Here is a 19,299-nt window from a genome sequence, read left to right as displayed (position 1 = left end):
CATGGGGACCATAACCTCTGTCCCATTAAAGGAAGACCTCACCCCAAGTCTTTGTTCAGAAGAAGAAAATAGGGTCTAGATCTGGTCTGTCTCGTGGACAGACCAAAGACTAAACAATCTTCTAACTCCCTAGAATGGTAACCCCTACCAATCAATCCTTTCTCAAAGCATCCAAATCCCATAGAAACTGATCTTCCTGCACATTCAGCCTAGAAGTTTGCATGCTCTAAATCTTAACAACATTCTGAAAAATGTGTTTAGGGTGCATGCTAGTTCTATGTAACAAAGAACATTTATAACAATATTTCCTATAAAGGCTAGAGGTAAAAATAAGGTTGGGTTCCCTACAAACCTTAACATCTGAAAACTCGATAACAGAGCAAGAATATTTAACAAAAAAAACCTATGGAAGCGTGTAGTACCACACAAAAATTCTACCAAACAATCTGACTCTGGAGTACCTGTCCACAATAAAAATATATCGTCGATGAATCAATGATAAATCTTAATGAAACATTTATATCTGTCAGATGGAAAACCCACCTTATGCTCCCATTGTGCCATTACCATATTGATGTAGTTATTGGCAGAAAAAGTGACCATAGCTATGCCAGCTTTCTGTAGGTAGTAAGCACCATTAAATGCAAAAACATTATTCACAAGAACCATTTTGATATTTTCTTTATTTTAATATTATTTTATATTTTATTATTTTATATTTTATTATTCAATTTTATTATTTAGTTATTTATTTATTTTTAATTTCTTATCTGCACTTGGTGCAGGTTATTTGAGTCTCAAATGTCAAATGTCTAAAATGTCAAGAATCTCAATGGCAACACCCAGATTTGCTCTGAGTTACAGCACAATGGCATTAAAATGACAGAACCAACTGATATTGCCAACATCCTGGCAGATAGGTTCAGTGCTAATTTACCCCCCTCACCCCCTAAAGGGTCCATATCTATACAGAAAGAATGCAGAGTATCTGTAATCACAACTATGCAGGTAAAAGCTGCACTTTCTAAAGCCAAAAACACAGCATCCATGGGACCGGACAACATCCCAGGCTGCATTTTACATGAACTTCAGAACAAACCGGCTCCCCACCTAAGCACCATGTTCAATCATAGCCTCACATCAGCCTTTGTGCCCACTGAATGGCATACAGCAACAGTTATCCCACTCCACAAAGAGGGACCACCACTGATCCTGGGAACTATCGCCCTATTACCCTGATGAGCCCGGTCTGCAAGGCCATGGAACGTATCATAATGGAACTCATAAACAAAGACTTTGGTAACCTCCAAACTCTGGATCCCACCCAGTTCGAGTTTGTGAAAGGCAGATCATGCCTCCTGAACCTGATCGACTTCTTTGAGGCAGTCACCAAAGCCGTAGATGAAGGTAAGGTGGTTTATACAGCCTATCTTGACCTCACCAAGGCTTTCGACACCATCCCCCATTCTGGAATTATAGTTAAACTCACTAAACTAGGTATAAATCCTTATGTCACAAGATGGGTTGCCAACTGGCTCACTGGCAGAACCCACACTGTAAAAGTTGCACACTCCAAATCTGATCTCAAACCAGTGACAGGTGGAGTACCACAGGGTTCAGTCCTGGAACCTCTACTGTTTGGTATCTACTTCTCTGAAGTACAGGCTAACACAGAAGGCCTCTGGCTAATGAAGTTCGCAGATGACTGCAAACTAGGAACAAAAGTCAAGTCTCCAAATGATGTGGAAATCCTAAAGAAGGGCCTCGCTGAGAAAGATGCCTGGATTCAGAGCCATGGCCTCAAGCTCAATGCCAAAAAGTGCAGTGTCATCCCCTTTGGTAAAAACTCTGCACCCATGAACTACTACATAGACAGCAGTCTACTTAACACTGAATGTGTGATAAGAGACCTTGGGACCCAGGTGGACAGTACTCTGTCCTTTGATAGTCACATCGCCACAGTAGTCAGGAAGTCCTTTTATGTGGCACACCTCATCATAAAAGGGTTCTCATCCCGGAAAAAAAGAGGTCATTGTTCCCCTCTACTCGACACTCATTAGACCCATTATAGAGTACAACACCCCTTTTGGAATGTACCTCACAAGACATCTGCAGCAGCTTGAAAGGCCACAGAAGTACCGCACAAAGAGGATTACTGGCCTCAAACAGATGCCCTACAAGGACCGTTTCAAAAAACTCCAGTTTTACTCCGTAGCATATCGCCTTCTCCGAGGTGATCTCTGCCTAACATATAAAGCTATGTCAAACCTAGAGCTGTTGGACATGCTACACCTAAAGAAATCCCAATCCCTCTGAGCTACACGCTCTAGGGACCTAAACCTTATCACCACAATAAACAGGACATGCTGTAGGGATAGATTCCTGTCCCAGAGACTTCCCATACTCTGAAGCAGGCTACCTATCTATGTCAAGCAACATTCTTCATTAGCGCTCTTCAAGAAAAATCTTGATGAGTGGATGGGAAATAGGAAATACACCCCGAGGATCACTTCTGTGTCTCTGCTAAACAGTGGCACAGGAAAATAACTTTCTTGGGTGGCGTAAGCCTGGGAACCTTGTTGGCTAGGCTTACGTAGGCCCTCGGGCCGATAGCCTTGTAACTACCTATGAACCTTTGAACCTATAAAGCCATAAAACAAGAAAAATATATATCCACAATGAAAAGTGGATAATTTGAGTCTCAAGCCTGGATTTCTAATTTTGTATAAATTTGTCAGGTCCCTTATAGGGAAAGAAGCCTTTGCATAGGCAACCCACTACAGTGTGAGTCCAACAGTAGCTTTGCTTCCTCTTGTTAATTAAAAGCTCAAGAGTTCAGTGCTGTTCACACCTCTCAGACTCTTCAATAAAAAACCCTGGCTGGGCACAGCTCTGCACTGGTTATAGCAGAGAAACTAGAGTGGGGGTCCAATCAAAACAAGCTAATAGTGGAGCCCTGTAACTTCAGAACTTGTAGCAAGATACAGTTCTTATTCCTATATCTTAGAGCTACAGGATATGATCCCAAGTGAGTTAGAATTTCAGAAACTTTAGGTTTGACATTGTGGCAGGAAAAACTGTAATAAGAATGCAAACAGTAGGAAGAAACAAGGTGAAAAGTACTTATTGTATCAGTGGGGGCTGGTGCAAGCACTAAAACAAGGTGAAAACAGTAGCAATGTAACAAACAGAAAGGCACTGGAATGCAACTTTAAGCAGGCAAATGATAAGCATAATACAAGACACTAGCAACAAAACCAGAATGTAAACAGCTGTAAAGGCACAGAAGCCCAACTCCTACATCAAAAGTTACAATACTGCCACTAGTGTATTCCAGATGACAGTCTAAGTCACAAGATTAGAAAGAGATTTATACATAACACTACATGTGGAAAAATGCAGTAATAAATGACTATATTTAAGGTCAGATCCTGTAGTACTTCACAATTTTCCAATAACTGTAAGGAACTACAAGACTGAGATCCCAGAATGAGTTCAAAATACAAACAGCTAACTTTTGCAAGTAATTCTTTTTATGGAGATAGAAATGCAGTATAATATATAATGAAGCTTAGATCTTGCAGTAATTCAATATTCTCCAACATTTGCAAATGAAGCTACAAGACTAAGGTATCCACAAAAATTGCCAAAAGGGCCAAACAGTCACTAGTAAATGAATAACTAGACCCCAGAAGATGCGCGATAAAGCTTTCAGACAGTCCGGTTTTACACAATTTATTCTGAGTATTCACTCCACAATAACATAGATAACGCTCAGTCTAACAGACATGTTTTCATTTTAAAACTTCATCAGATGTGTTTTAAATAACTCACATTTCTCGTTTCTTGGATGTCGTTGTTATAAATAAAAATTTGTATTTGGTGGTGAATGATGCCGCAGCCAAAATCTCGTAAGATGGGTATCCTGTGGTACCAGTCTGTGTGAATTGTATTAAGATCAGCCAACATCTGGTCAAGCAAGGGAAGGCATAATAATGCACCAGATTGCTTTCATCTGGATGTTATTGTTTTATTATGTTTATATTAAATCTACAATTGTTACTATTATTTTCATAAATACACACTCAAATCTTAACAAATAGCACATTTCACCTACTAACCTCCACCTATTTTTGCAATAACCAGACTTTTATTTGTTTCAAATTTGTGTGTCCCATTGTTTATTATATGATACTTCAGCACATATTTTATTCAATGCAAACCATGAGCTTCCAACTAATATGTTATATAATATATCCTTTGCTTCCTGCTCATCCCACTATATATCTGATATTCTCCTCTCAAATCTTAGTTTATAGCATTCCTTTAAAATATGAGTAATCTTTTATTTTATCATTCAGCTGAATCTAATGCCCTGAATCTCTTATTTCTGCTTGTTCATCTCTTGCTTACTTGGTATCTCCTTTTATTTGTTCAGAACTGATGATGTCCCAAGAGCCCACACCAAAATGTTTTCCATTATCTCCTCATGCCATTTCTTCCTATTGTTTTCAAGTGTACATTTATCTTCTTTATTCCTTCGTCAGTGCATAGATTGAGGTATCCCCCAAATGTAGACACTGCTGTCCTATAGCCTGGAGATACCTTTGATCAAATGGTGGGAGAAAAGCTGCAAATACACTGGTTTACATGGTTTATAGAGTGATGCCAACCACCACAGTGGTAAAAATCTACAAGATCACACACCCAGCCTACAGTGAGCTCAGTGTAGGTCCTTGTCTGCTGTTGCTTGACCCTCATTTGATCTTAGAGGTTCACTCAGCTCATTTAATTAAGGCATGTTTTAGTTGTGTCCAATTAAAACAAAACTCAATAAAAAAAAGTAAAACAAATGTCTTGGGTGTAGTGGAAAGAAACTCCACCTCCCCATACATTTTAACCCACTCCAAGGAAGCACAGTGTTAAGCTGCATTAATAATTTTCTCCGAAATAAGATATTACTGAAATGGCACTTAATAAAGTATTTGTTTATTTATTTAATGTGTATGTATTTTTCTATGTGTGTGTGTGTGTGTGTGTGTGTGTGTGTGTGTGTGTGTGTGTACATACATTTTTCTGTGTTATCCCTTCTAGACTTGTAGCTATTTTCCTTGAAGACTCAAGGAGATATTCATATTGACAACAATAAATTTGAAGAGGGTATCAGAGAACCTCCCACTTTCATTTTCCTTTAAGAATCATAAGACCCCCAGATAGGGAGGAAACTCCCAGATATGCTCAGAACTAGTTCAAAATGATGTGAAGATTACTGATCCTAAACATACTGGCATTGGACAAGCCTTATCTGCAAAGCCATGGAGAATTTGCAGACTTTGGATCCATCCCAGTTTGGCTTTGTCAAAGGCAGATCATGCCTTCTAAACTTGGTTGACTTTTTGAAACAGTCACCAAAGCCATTGATGAGCATCACAAGATGGGTTGCAAACTGCTCAAAGCCTGACAAAGTTTGCAGATGACTGCACTTCAGAAGGGTCTCACAGAAACAGATAACTGGTGCCAGAGCCATGGCCGAAGTTATCACCTGGGACCCAGGTTGATAGTAGTCTGTCATTCGACCCATGTAGCCATTGCCCACCTTATCACTCATCATCAGACCAATGATTGAGTTGCAGCAGCTGAGAGGCCACAAAAGTTCCTCACCAAACAGCTCTATTCAGCTCAGAGGTGACCTTTGCCTAACATACAAGGCAACCCAGATTTGATGAATATGCTATTAATAGGATGTGCTGGAGGATAGATTCATCACCCAAAGACATGCTGTGGAATAAACCTTGTTCAAGAGAAATCTTGACCAATGGATGAGTGTCACTGCTCAACAGAGGCACAGCAAAATAATGGGTATAGTTCGGCTAGGCTTGTAAATGCCCTCGGGCAGATAGCCTAGTATGAACCTATGAACCTATGAACCCTTTGTCTCTACAACAGTGTCAAACCATTTTCAGCTACATAACAGGAATCACTTACACCTATCACTTGCCTTTGATAAACGTAAACATACACTTTCTGGAAACACACACATGCACAGTCGTACCATTATACAGCATGGGTCTGGAAAAGAGATGTAGCATCTGACAAACTTTCCTATCTCTTATTCCCTCAATCCTAAATTTCCTAGAGAAGTCCAGTCCTGCCTATTCCCACTGACATTAAATATTGCATTGGCTTCTCTGGGAATCGCCTCTGTGGTCAACCTCTGAGGTCTACCACCAATGCATTAACAGAACAGGCCACTGAGATGCTCCATTTTTCCTCCCTAATATTTAACTGCCATATCTTTGTAACAGCCCTCTTTCCCTATAATTGAGACATCAGCCACAGTTTTGTCACTGGAAAGTTCTCTGTTCATCCTTCCACCATAACTCATGTCTCTATCATTGATGAGGAATCCCATAGCTTGTACATTAAGTCTGCTCCTTCACTTCTGAAGCCTTAAAAAGTTTGCATATATAAATAAATAGTTCATCCTAGCCATAGCTGGCATCACATCTATACTATGAAAGGAGTGCAATGCTCAGAAAAGAATGGCCCCTTCCCCATTTAGTCTATATTATTAACCATGCTCCAATGATTTCTTTGTGATTCTGCCTGCTCTGAATTTTCCTGAGTCATTCATCAATTCCAGTAGTGAATGTCATTGTATAAAAGTGAAAACTCCTACTATTGCTATAGAATTGTATGAGCGTTCCCCCATTTGGAAAAAAAAACTCTACAGGCTTTATTCTTATATAAAATCTACTGGACTTCATTAAATGCTTACTTCTTTCCCCACTATTTCTGAAAAGAAATCTGGAAGTCGTCTAAACTCTACTAGAGATAGTTTCATTTTGCCCATGTCTTTATTTTCAGTGTAACATCTTTATCCTGAATGATGAATAACTGAAACCTTATCTGATGGATTTTGGTCTTTAGGCTGCGCTAATGGTTGGGGTACTCTCTCATTTCTGCACAGTACTATCAATATCATCTTAATTTCCCTGGTAGTGCTTCCATCAAGTGCTTGATAAAGAGTAACTATTATCTCCTCCAGACAGACTACTACTCAGATATCATTTTACCACGGTCAGACTTTATGGCCATACATTCTTGGTTGCATCTGGTGCACTGTGACAACAGTAAATGCTTCTTTAAGTTGGTTTGCTTGTATAGAAATTATAGATTCCCTAAACCCTGTACAAGCTTTCTTGTGATATTCCTTTGGCCTTCATCTTTTCACTCCTGAACATTTGTTATCCTGTAGCCTTTCTGAGAACTCCTGCACTTTCTTCATAGGATTACCTCACATGATACACTCTGTGGTTGCCATGATTTGCACTTTCAAATTGCCACGTAATCCACACAACTCTTTTTTTGTTGTTTTACAGTGTGTTTGCTGTTACTCAGTTGTGTACTGTGACTATGTTACTCGTCAGACCAGCAGTTCTTGTTTCATGTATATTAGAAATGTATATTAGTATATTAGAATTGCTATGAAGTTCCCAAATCTTTCCATGAAGAATATATTAAATTATTAAATGGAGCTGGGAGGTATCAGAACTATATATGAATATACAATGAATATGAAATGCACTGAAAAGCAAAGAAATAGAAAGAAGATAAAAAAGGATAACATTTCAGATGTATGTGATTCATGAGTCCTATGTTACCTCATAGAGTGGTCTTTCTACAATTTTTTAATATGTTTTGTAATCTGTGTATCTGTGAATGTTGGTTATATATAACCTTTTAATTTAATGTTTTTATTTTAGTTATTATGTCTTATTTACATTTCAAAAGAAGTGAGCCTGTCAATAACTCATGAGGATCAGTGCTCTATCAAACAAAATACATAATTACAAATAATTACATATTTATCAGATTTTTCAAAGGCCTTAAAAATAAATAAATAATAAATAAATCTGTGTTTTTCTTTTTTTTTATTTTTTTTTATAGCAGTTATAGTTCCATCTGTAACACTAATGGCAAGGTTCTTGGCCAGATATGGGAATCACCAGATAATATTTAGCATACATAGGAATGGAGGGGCTCATGGCAGAACAAGGGGCTAGGCATACTGAATTAGGGATTCTGGTTCATGTTCTGCATTCACACTTAAAATGAACCATAGTTAGTCAAATACTATCTGACAGAGCAGATTTTAATCTGGAAACAAGACCCACCATGGTAAAATATCCTAAATGAATATTGCTAAATACAGGATCACAAAACCTAAAGGTATGTTAGAAAACAAATCTTGAGGACTGACCATTTATAAAAGAGGTATGGTAAATCTTGACTCAGTTTGAATCAACTTAGCTATATACAATTATACCTCGATTAGAGAGTCCTGGAGAGAAGGAATCAGGGCAGAGTGGCTGTGGTTAGTGTTTATCAATGCCTGGTAATGATAAAAGGTATGTTGAATACAACCCGTCATACAGTGTGACAGCATGTGATGGATCAGATGCCCTACTTAGAATAAAAGGTAATATTATTATGCTCTTTACGTTTTCAGTAATGGGAATACTATCTAAGATTATACCTGTTTTAACTCTACTCTGGTTTAATGTTTCACATTTCTTCTGATGCTGTGGTTAAGAGAGTAATCCCCACAAATCATCTTCTAAATCCTTGCTTAGAAAAAGCTTGTTTCCACCACAAAGAGGTGTATCACTTTAAGATGGTTCATATTAAGTGTCAAAGCTTAAGTAACAGAACACCATAGCTCACTCCACCCCTCCCTTCACATGCAAATTGAGCCTGTCAAAACAACTTAGACAAATCAGACAGGAAATGATATATCCATGATCTGTTAGAATATGAACCTATGACTGTAGTCATTTAACAATATGGGGGGGGGGGGGCTACTAGATATTCCTATGCTGTGGCTTGCAATCTGTTTGTGTTATATAGCAAACGTACATCTGTAACATGTCAACCTTTATTGTTAACATGTTCACTACCGTCCTTAGTTAAGAAGGATCCATATCTGTTGCATAATTCAAATTTTGCTTCTTTTCCTTCTTTGTTCAGCAGACTAAACAATGCGTGAGAAGGTCACTGAAAAACCAATCAGTAAAAACAAAATGAAAACTCCAGCAAAGATAGAACTTCCACTGAGTGACCTCCAAAATCTCTTGTTGTTTGTCTTTATTGGCCTGAAATTGTCCATTAAAATGACAAAACAAGTCATGGGCATTCAGAATCACCCATTAGCTGAAACACATGATGTTCATAAGGATCATTTGCATTTATCCCATGTGCCCCTGATACAAGAGGTTTGGGAGGTCACTCAGTGGAAGTTCTATCTTTGCTGAAATTTTCTTTGTTCATCAGGTAAAGAGGGATGCCACTGTTCCTACAATTTAGAAAAATACTTGGTGACATTAAAATTCATGCATCAGAAAGTGCAAGACATATACCCTAGCCACTACTGAAAGAGACTCTTCAGATTTAGATGTTACCTTTTAATGTGTTGCAGAAATATAGTTATGTAAACGCCAAGGTTCATCTAGGAGTCTGAAATCATTTATGGGTTTCATACATTTTTATAGTACCTGCAAATGGTATGAATACCTCAGAGCACAATGCATTATTTTCAGTACTACGTTAACTCTGCAATTCTCTTCTTTGTCTTCTTCAGGTTTGTATTCTTTGTAATCCTCAGTAGACCTCTTTACATCATGCCCTGAGCTTTAGAAATCAGACTTTTGACAAGACTGATCAGTCATTCCAGATCCCCAGCGGTACAGTATCTAAAGCACTCTTGATAAGCCACTTTTGTAAAACCCCAGGAATTCCTTGTTGGTAGGAAATAGCCCTCCTATGGGAATTGATGCCATTTTAGCTGTTGACCAGGGTGAATGATTATTATGATGTTTCAAACAGTGATATCTGAACCTCCACTCCAAACAACAAACATGAGTCAGAGGATTGAGTGTAAGGCAGTACACCTGTCATATTTTCTGACCGTTTTCCAGAAGAGCAAGCATATTATTGCATCACCCTTATACAACTCTACAGCTCTGATGACCAATATTGCAAGTCAACATCAGATAGGAGATGTTAGAATATTATGGCGGATCTTTGCCCTGCAAAAACATTGGCTTTGGATGTGTTTAGACTTGTTGACATTTTGTGTTCTACTACCCACAGCCCTGATATTTATGTATACAAACTCTGAGGTCAAACAACAGCAGCAAAAGGGTAGTCATTGGTATTACTTCAATTTTGTCAATATTTGTCTGTTTAGATAATTGTAAGTTTAGATATTTTTTAACTTTAGATCTTTTGTCCTATTAAGTGTTTAGTTATTAGTGTGTTTAGATTATTTTAAGTATATATATGTGTATATATATATATATATATATATATATATATATATATATATATATATATATATAATTGCATATTGTTATTAATATTGTTACTATAGGATGTTAGGATCATGCTGTAGTGCAGTAAGGGAATTTGCCCTTAATCAATCATTCACTATTGCGCCATCTCAAAGTTAATATATGCAATTAGTATGGGGTGTAGGATTACAGGTGGACTGCTCTGCTTGCAAAAAATGTTTTACTTTTTTGCAGTTTTGGTCACTTTATATTTACTCTAAATGATTGTTCGCTCTTGTGAACTTTTGATATTTGAGGTGCTCATATAATCAAGCTAATCAAGATGCTATATGTTCAAGAAACTGATGTCAATCAATTCACCTTGAGAGCAAAGTGAAGATCAATACTTGAATCTTACCATTCAGTCAACAGAATATAACTACTTGATTATTATCACAAAAACCTAATCGTAAATCTCTGCAGTATATGAGACTTTAGATGTTATATATGCTACCAACTACAAGAGGGAGAGAGGGAACGAGTAGGAGCGCAGTGTTTACAAATCTGAAAGTTGTAATAAACTCAGTGATGCTATACAGTTCAATGTCACACACTAAACAACTGCTGCTGTAAATGTACCACAAAATAAAAAGAAAAAGTGAAAAGGAAACAGTAGGAGAGCGAAGTATTTTATAGATTTCAAAGCTGCAACACACACACACACACACACACACACACACACACACACACACACACACACACACACACACACGCACACACGCACACACGCACACACACACACACACACATGCACGCATGCATGCACAAACGCACACACACGCACACACACTCATACATGCACACACAGGCACACACACACGCACATACAGGCACACACTCACATGTATGCATGCAAGCACATGCACACACGCACACACACATGCACACATAGACACACACACACACACACACACACACACACACACACACACACACACACACACACACACACACACACATACACACACACACACACACACACACACACACACACACACATACACACACACATGCACACACACACACACACACACAGACATACACACACACATGCATGCACGCAAGCACACACACATGTACGCACACACACACATACACCCACATTTGCCTCTAATACCACAGTTAGAACCACAGTTTATCTTGGTTCTTGTAACAGCCTCAAAAGCTGCACCACCCCTTGCACTTGTGGCAGTGCAGAGGGTTTGAGGAGTGGTAGCAAAACATGTATTACAGTGTTTAAAGCTGAATTACCCTGCCATCAACATTTTGTGGTAGCTGCTGTTTAAGGTATAACATGACTTATTGAGTATTAGTGGTAAAAGGTGCTTAAGAACTCTTCGATAAGCACGTCTCTTACTTCAATAAGATGCTTAACACAAGGGATTATGATCAGGTCTCTGATCAAAACTGGGTTGTTCTGTGTTTAAGACATAGATGTTGAGAAATTGCCTTCAAGAGTTAAATTTAAGAAGTGACTCAACATCCATGCTGAGAGCACATACTAACCTGGGTTATGATCAAAGAGATCTGATGAAAAATTTTTCAGAGCATGAAGCTTTACCTGTTCCTGTGTACTACAAAATCTGTAGGAAAAAAAAAATGGTTGTTTGGCTTCTTGTTTTACAGTTTTGAAACTTGTAAAATATTCACTAATCTCACAAGGTGCATTTTAAATCTCACAATGCACACACTTGAAGCACTCCTCAGTATGGAGAACGTTGACATCTGTGCAATAACTTAAACCTGGTTCAAGGCTCCACAGAGCACCCCAGCACTACTGGGCTACAACTCATACCACACATTTCAGCCACAGAACATGGACAGAAACACAAAAGGAGGGGGTGCATCCATATTCATCAAGGATACCTACACCTCCAGGTTAGTGGTGCAGCATGATACCTCTGAGATCATCCATGTGCAACTAACATCAGGCAAATCTGCAATGCAAATTGTGGCCTGCTACAGATCACCCTCCATGACCCACGACCACCACTCCGCCTTTCTGGAGACACTGGAAAATGTGAAGGTCTTACCGAACACCCTGATATTGGGCGATTTCAATTACCCTACTGTTAACTGGGAAAACTACTCAAGTACAAACTCTCAGGTCCAGCGCTTTCTGGAATTTATCAGCTCAAATGCCCTGGGTCAGCTGGTAAACTCCCCTACCAGAGGTGAAAACATACTGGACCTGGTTATCACCAACATGGGTGACAGGTGTTCTGCACCAGAGGTGAACCCATCACTCGTTAGATAAGACTATAAACTAATCACTCTGGATGTCCACACCACACCACCACCCCCAACCAAGGAAAGCACAGTGAAAAGCTTTTCTATAGCAAACTTCACCTTACTTAAGACAGAGGTGGTAAGTTTCACAGCCCCCATGCTAAAGGATAGCAGTGTCCAAGATGCAGGAACCTTTACAAATGCACTCTATGAGCACCTACTAGGATGCATGGATCGTGCCATCCCTAATAAAACCAAGACTCACTCCCCTAAGAGAAGGAAACCAGTCTGGTGGAACCCTGCCGTAAACAGGCTATACAATAGAAGGAGGAAACTAGATCAGAAAAAAAGCAAATCCCAAGAAGGAAAGACATCCCTGATCAGTATCAGTAAGAAACTAAGGTCCCTCATAAAATCATCCAAGGCTAACTTCGGAAGAAAAATAGCCAAGGATTCAAATGATAACCACAAAGCCTTCTTTAGCCATGTCAAGAATCTAAGTGGCAACTTGCAGATATGCTCTGAGCTTGTGCAAAATAGCACAAAATATACTGAACCTACTGATATTGCCAACATCCTGGCAGATAGATGCAGTGCAAACCTCACCCACCACTCAGCCCCAAAAGGGCCCACAACAATACCAAAAAAGTGTAGTGTCCCGGAAATCACAGACACACAGGTGAAAACAGCCCTTTCAAAAGCCAAAAGCATAGCGTCAATGGGGCCAGATGGTGCCCCAGGCTGTGTCTTGCATGAACTACAGAACGAGCTAACCCCCCACCTAAACATACTGCTCAACCTCAGCCTCTCCACAGGCTACATGCTCATAGAATGGCACACAGCAATGCTTATTCCGCTCCACAAAGGAGGGGCCACAACTGACCCTGGTAACTATCGCCCCATAAGCCTGACTAGCCTGGTCTGCAAGGCTATGGAGCACATCATCATGGAACTCATTAACAAAGACATTGGGAACCTCCAAACACTTGACCTGACTCAGTTCGGCTTTAAGGGCAGATCATGCCTACTAAACCTGGTTGACTTTTTCAAGACAGATCAAGGCCATAGATGAGGGGATTGTGGTTCACACAGCCTATCTTGACCTCGCCAAGGATTTTCACACCATGCCCCACTTAGGAATTATAAAAAAAACTTCCAGCCTGATTATAAACCCCTACATCATGAGATGGGTTGCCAACTGGCTTACAGACAGAACTCACACGGTAAAAATAGTGGGCTCCAGGTCCAACTCTAAACCAGTCACAAGTGATGTCCCACAAGGCTGGGTCCTGGGAACCCTAGTGTTCAGCATGTACTTCTCAGAAGTACAGGCAAACACAGGAGGACTATGGCTAACCAAGTTTGCAGATGACTGCAAACAGGGAGCCATAACTGACTCTCCGTCTGACACGGACATTCTCCAAAAGGGCCTTACTGAGACAGACACCTGGTGTCAAAGTCATGGTCTCAAGCTAAATGCCAAAAAATGCATAGTCATCCCGTTTGGAAAAAACAAAACACCCATGAATTACCACATAGGTGGTAGCCCCCTTGATACAGAAGAGGTAATAAGAGATATGGGGACCCAGGTAGATAGTAGTCTCTCCTTTGACAATCATATTGCCAAAGTAGTTAGGAAATCCTTCTATGTAGCCCATTTTATTACTAAAGGGTTTGCATCTAGAAATAAAGAGGTTATAGTGCCCCTCTACTTGTCACTCATCAGACCCATCATAGAGTACAATGCCCCATTTGGGATGTACCTCACAAGACACTTCCAACTGCTGGAAAGACCACAAAAGTACCTCACAAAGAGGATTACTGGCCTCAAACATATGTCCTATGCAGCCCGACTGGAAAAACTCCGGCTGTACTCAGTGGCATATTGCTTACTCAGAGGTGATCTCTGCCTGACTTACAAAGCCATGTCCAACTCAGAACTGATGGACATGCTCCACCTAAAGAAATCCAAGTCACTGCGAGCCACTCGCTCTAGTGAGTTAAACCTCACCACAACAATAAATAGAACATGCTGTAGGGATAGATTCCTGTCACAGAGACTCCCCATGCTTTGGAACAAAAGTCCTGACTACATTAGGCAGAGCCCCTCACTAACACTCTTCAAGAGAAACCTTGACGAGTGGATGGGTAACAGAAAATACACCCCTGGGATCACTTCATTGGCTCTTCTTGACAGAGGCTCAGTTAATTAATCAATAGGGCGGCGAAAGCTGACACACTCTGGCTAGGCTTATAAATGCCCTCGGGCAGATAGCCTTGTACCTACCTATGAACCTATGAACCTAAGGATTGCTGCCACCACAAAAACATGGCAGGAAGCTGTTGAATACTTCATTCAGACTTTTAAAAAAATGTGTTTAATAGCTTCCTTCTGCTCTTCTTTTGTGGCCAGTGAACTTGGTTAATGCGCTTACATTAGACTAGGGCTTAGCAGTGGTGAGGGTGCTTAAAAATATCTTGTTAAGCACCTTTCTGATATCAGAAAGCTGGTTAACGTACTAGCCAGTTACCCAGTTTTGGAGGGTAATCATTGCTCTCCATGCATGACAATGCTTTCTCTCTTCTGATTTTGTACTGTAATCAAAGTTCTTCATGCAGTACATATCTACATATAAAAGTCTTTATATTCGCTAATTATATTTTTACCACAGAGATGAATTGGTCTAAAGATCCTTTTCTGCAAAAATCTCACTGAGGAGGAAGTACCTTACATGAATATGCCTATTACATTTGCAGTTTATTAAATATTAAGTACATGCTAAGGAAAATGCATCTAGTAAAGAATCACTGCAGTCTAGTAAGGAAAGGGCCTACTGTATAATATATCAGAGTGATAAGTTTCATTAGATTTTAAAGGTCTAACACAAGTACATTTATTTATATTGTTTATTTGCTTGGATTGTTTGTTTATTTACTTGAAAATCCCTTTTCAGTCATGACACACATTAAATAAACATGTTAATGACAGTGTACAATAACATAAAATGACACCTAGATAAATTTCTAGTGAAAGCTTTCATTTGGAGGTACTATATTTAATTTTTTTTTCTCAAATATCTTTTATTTTAATTTCAGAAATAAAATGTACATTGTTTAGTTGAAAGCAATAACATGATTGTGTTATTAAAGAGTATCACACTAGTCACTATCTTCTTTATTATTATTATTGTTAAAACATAAAGGACAAAAAAGGGAAATAAGAAAAAAGGAATAATCTATCTATACCTATATACATATATACAAATTACAGTGCTACTGCTTCCTACCACAGAAAACGTATTTGGGTCAATAAAAGGCCTTTTCTGCTAGCATCTTATAAAAATCAGAGACACAAAGTTAGCAGAACCAACTCTTATGGGTGCATCAGAAAGACTACCCTGTATTACTGGATCTACAATAAAAAAAATAAATTTACTGTGTTCTTTATTCTTTACTTAATCTCCCAAAATGAGATCAAATAAAAGTTTCTAGTAATTCTGGTAATATCTTTGTTTGTTAATGTTACCCGTATACAATTTGTGTGAGGTTATATATTTGAGGGCTAAATTTTTAAATTCTTTCCAAGTTAACTTGATCCGATCCAACCAGTTTTTCGGTTATGTATAATTTAATTAATAAATAAATTGTAATAAGCACATGAAATTTCAGCTTAGATAGCTTGAGGTCAGTAATGTGAAGGATTGCCAGTTCCCAGGATAATGCTGATTTATGGTACCCCATTTTCTCTAGACGTACTCTTAAAGAGCACCAAAGCTTGTGTGTGTGTTACAGAACCACAAAATGTGTATTAAATCTGCTTGTGGGAAGGAGCAACATGTGCATGCTGGAGATACATTCGGGTTACATTTGTTTAGTGTAATGAGGTGAAATAAGCGTTGTTGTTGATAATTATTTGCATATAGATTTGTTTTTTGAAAGGAGTTAGCTTGATAGTAGAATGTATTGCGTTATGTTTCTAATCTACCCTTAAAATCATTCCTTGCTGGTCCCAATACCTGGAAAACAATAACAGATTTTGACATTTAAGGGCTCTAATTAATCTGTAGGAATATGAGAGCATACCATTACCATTAGTTAAACATTTAATGATGTCTGCAGTCTTTAATATGTTCTCTTCAGTATTTGGGGTATCTGTGATTATTGTGGGTAAGAGTTCCCTAATCTGACGCAGGATAATGGTATATTTGTAGCCTAGCTTTAACTCATTCCTCAGTTCCTGTATTGATTTTTCTTTATGCTTTTGTATATCTCACACTGTAAGTTCCTTAATAAGGGGATATCGTGTCAGATTAAACATTTTGCTGGTAAGTCTGATGTCAGCATTCATATGTAAGCGTTGGAAAGCATAAAGGGTTTTGTCTAGTGCGAGTGATTTTATTAGGTCTTGCAAAATCTTTATTTTTTTGTTTCAGGATGCTATTTAACTTAAGGTTTCTTACACTTAATGAAGACAAGAAAGGGAGAGCTAATGGATTAATATTAATTCTAGTTATATGGTTGTGCCATAGTTTTATCCATGAGGGGGCTCGGAGGTCCTTTTCCGGGTTGTGTTTTGAGATAGAGAGGATTCTGTTTGCACATATGATATAGTAATAAAGTTAAAAGTCCAGCAGACTTATTCCACCTTTATCTTTAGGGTAAATTAGCTTTTGATAACTAATCCTAACTGATTTGGGGAACCAAATGAATTTAGCTAAATTTCTGTCAATTTTTTTGAAAGAAACAATTTGGGATGGAGAGGTTTGAAGCATTAAATTGATATAAGAGTCTTGGGAGGATGTTCATCCTAATTATAGCTGTTTTGGATATTAGTGATAGATTCAGTTGCTGCCACCTATACAGATCTTGTAAAGTGTTTGTCCATGTCTTCATGAGATTGTTTTGATACATTGATAAATAGCAATATTCATACTGGATTCCTAGGTATCTAAAAGAGTATTCTATTTTGAAAGGAGATTCTGAGAAGAGGTATTCCTTATGATGTCTAAGATTAATGGGAAAGATAAGTGACTTCTTTATATTGATTTTATAGTTAGATAGTTCTGCATATTTTTCGATTGTTCTGGTTATTTTCTTTAGGTCTGAGCTGAGACGTTCAAAATAGATATTTAAATCATCAGCGTATGAAGATAATGCTATCTTAGTATTCATAACCTTGGGGACAGAGTGGAAGGTGGCTTGGGAAAGATATAAAAATAAAGGCTCTAAATAGAGGATGAAAGGTAAGGAGATAGGGGGCAACCTTGTCTGGTTCCTTTTGATAGCTTGATAGACTGTGAGAGTGTTTTCTTGATGTATAGATAAGTGTAAGAACTGTTATATAATGCTTTAATTAGGTTAATAAAAACTGTAGGAATGGTGAAGTGTGACATGGTCATGAATAAAAATTTCCAACAGACTCTGTTGAAAGCTTTACTAGCATCCAGAATTAAGCCATATCTCACATTCCTATCATCTTTTGTAAGGCATATCATGGTGTCTATTGTTAAGGTGTTGTCACTCGTCTGTCTGTTTGTCTTGAAGCCAGCTTGCTCCGGGGATATTATATGTGGCAAAACTGGCAATACACTTTTTAGGCTTTCAGCTAAGATCATGGATAAAATTTTTATATCCAGATTAATTAGAGATATTGGCCTCTAGTTATGTGGGTCAGATCTATCAAGGTTGCACTTCAGAATGAGTTTTCTTTTAGAAGTATTTAGGTAATAATCAGCTAGGCCATTTAATTTAATATAGTTATATACTTTTAGAAGGATGGGAGATAGCTTATGTTTAAATGTTTTATAAAATTCTGGAGTATACCCATCTGGCCCCATTGACTTGCCAGACTTTAGTCTTCCTATTGCCATTGTAATTTCTTGCTGTTTGCGAGGTACTTTGAGAAATTCTATGTGTTCTTCTTTCAATTTGGGGAACTCAATCTTCTTAAAGAAATTATCTAACTCCTCATTTGAGGGTTGTGGGGATTCTAGGCCATAGAGCTCTGAGTAGATATTTTGAAATACATCTATTATTTGCTTGCCTGATTTGTAGATCTTAGTTTGGTATTGAAGAAGCAAGATTCTAGCTGTTTCCTGTTTATTTGCGATTATCCTAGCCAGGGCTTTAGAGGGAAGTTGTGCCCATTCTGATTATTTAGTCAGACATTTTAGCTTATATAAGGAGTAATTATGTTGGTGGAGTTCAAAAAGTTGTCTTTGTAAATTACTTATTCCCTTCTCAGTATCAGTGCTAGGCATGAGTTGGTGCTTGTTTTTGAGCTCATTCAATTCCACCACAAACTTTTGTTCTTTTTCTTTTGCTGTTTTTTTAAAATATACCACCTTTTGAATAAGTACCCCTCTCAGCTTTGCCTTACATGCAGCCCATTGTACATCATATGGAATGCTTGTACTGTCCAGTCCATTATATCTCCTGAACCACTTCTGGTTTAGCTAGTAAGTTATTTAATGACCAATTCCAGCCATTTTTACCTTTCGTCTGATTACTACTTATAGGGTGGAATTTCAATGTGATTTTTGCGTGGTCTGATAAATATCTGGGTTCGGAGAAGTATTTAATATCTTCATCTATTAAAGATTCCGAAATGAGGAAAACGTCTAACCTTGACCATATGTTATGGCATTTCAAGTTATATGTGTAAATATTGTTTTTCTCC

The sequence above is a fragment of the Protopterus annectens genome, chromosome 8.part0 (genome assembly GCF_019279795.1).
Source record: "Protopterus annectens isolate FY-2018-M chromosome 8.part0, PAN1.0, whole genome shotgun sequence".
In the NCBI taxonomy this organism is placed as follows: Eukaryota; Metazoa; Chordata; order Ceratodontiformes; family Protopteridae; genus Protopterus; species Protopterus annectens.
Note: the sequence above shows the minus strand (reverse complement) of the source record.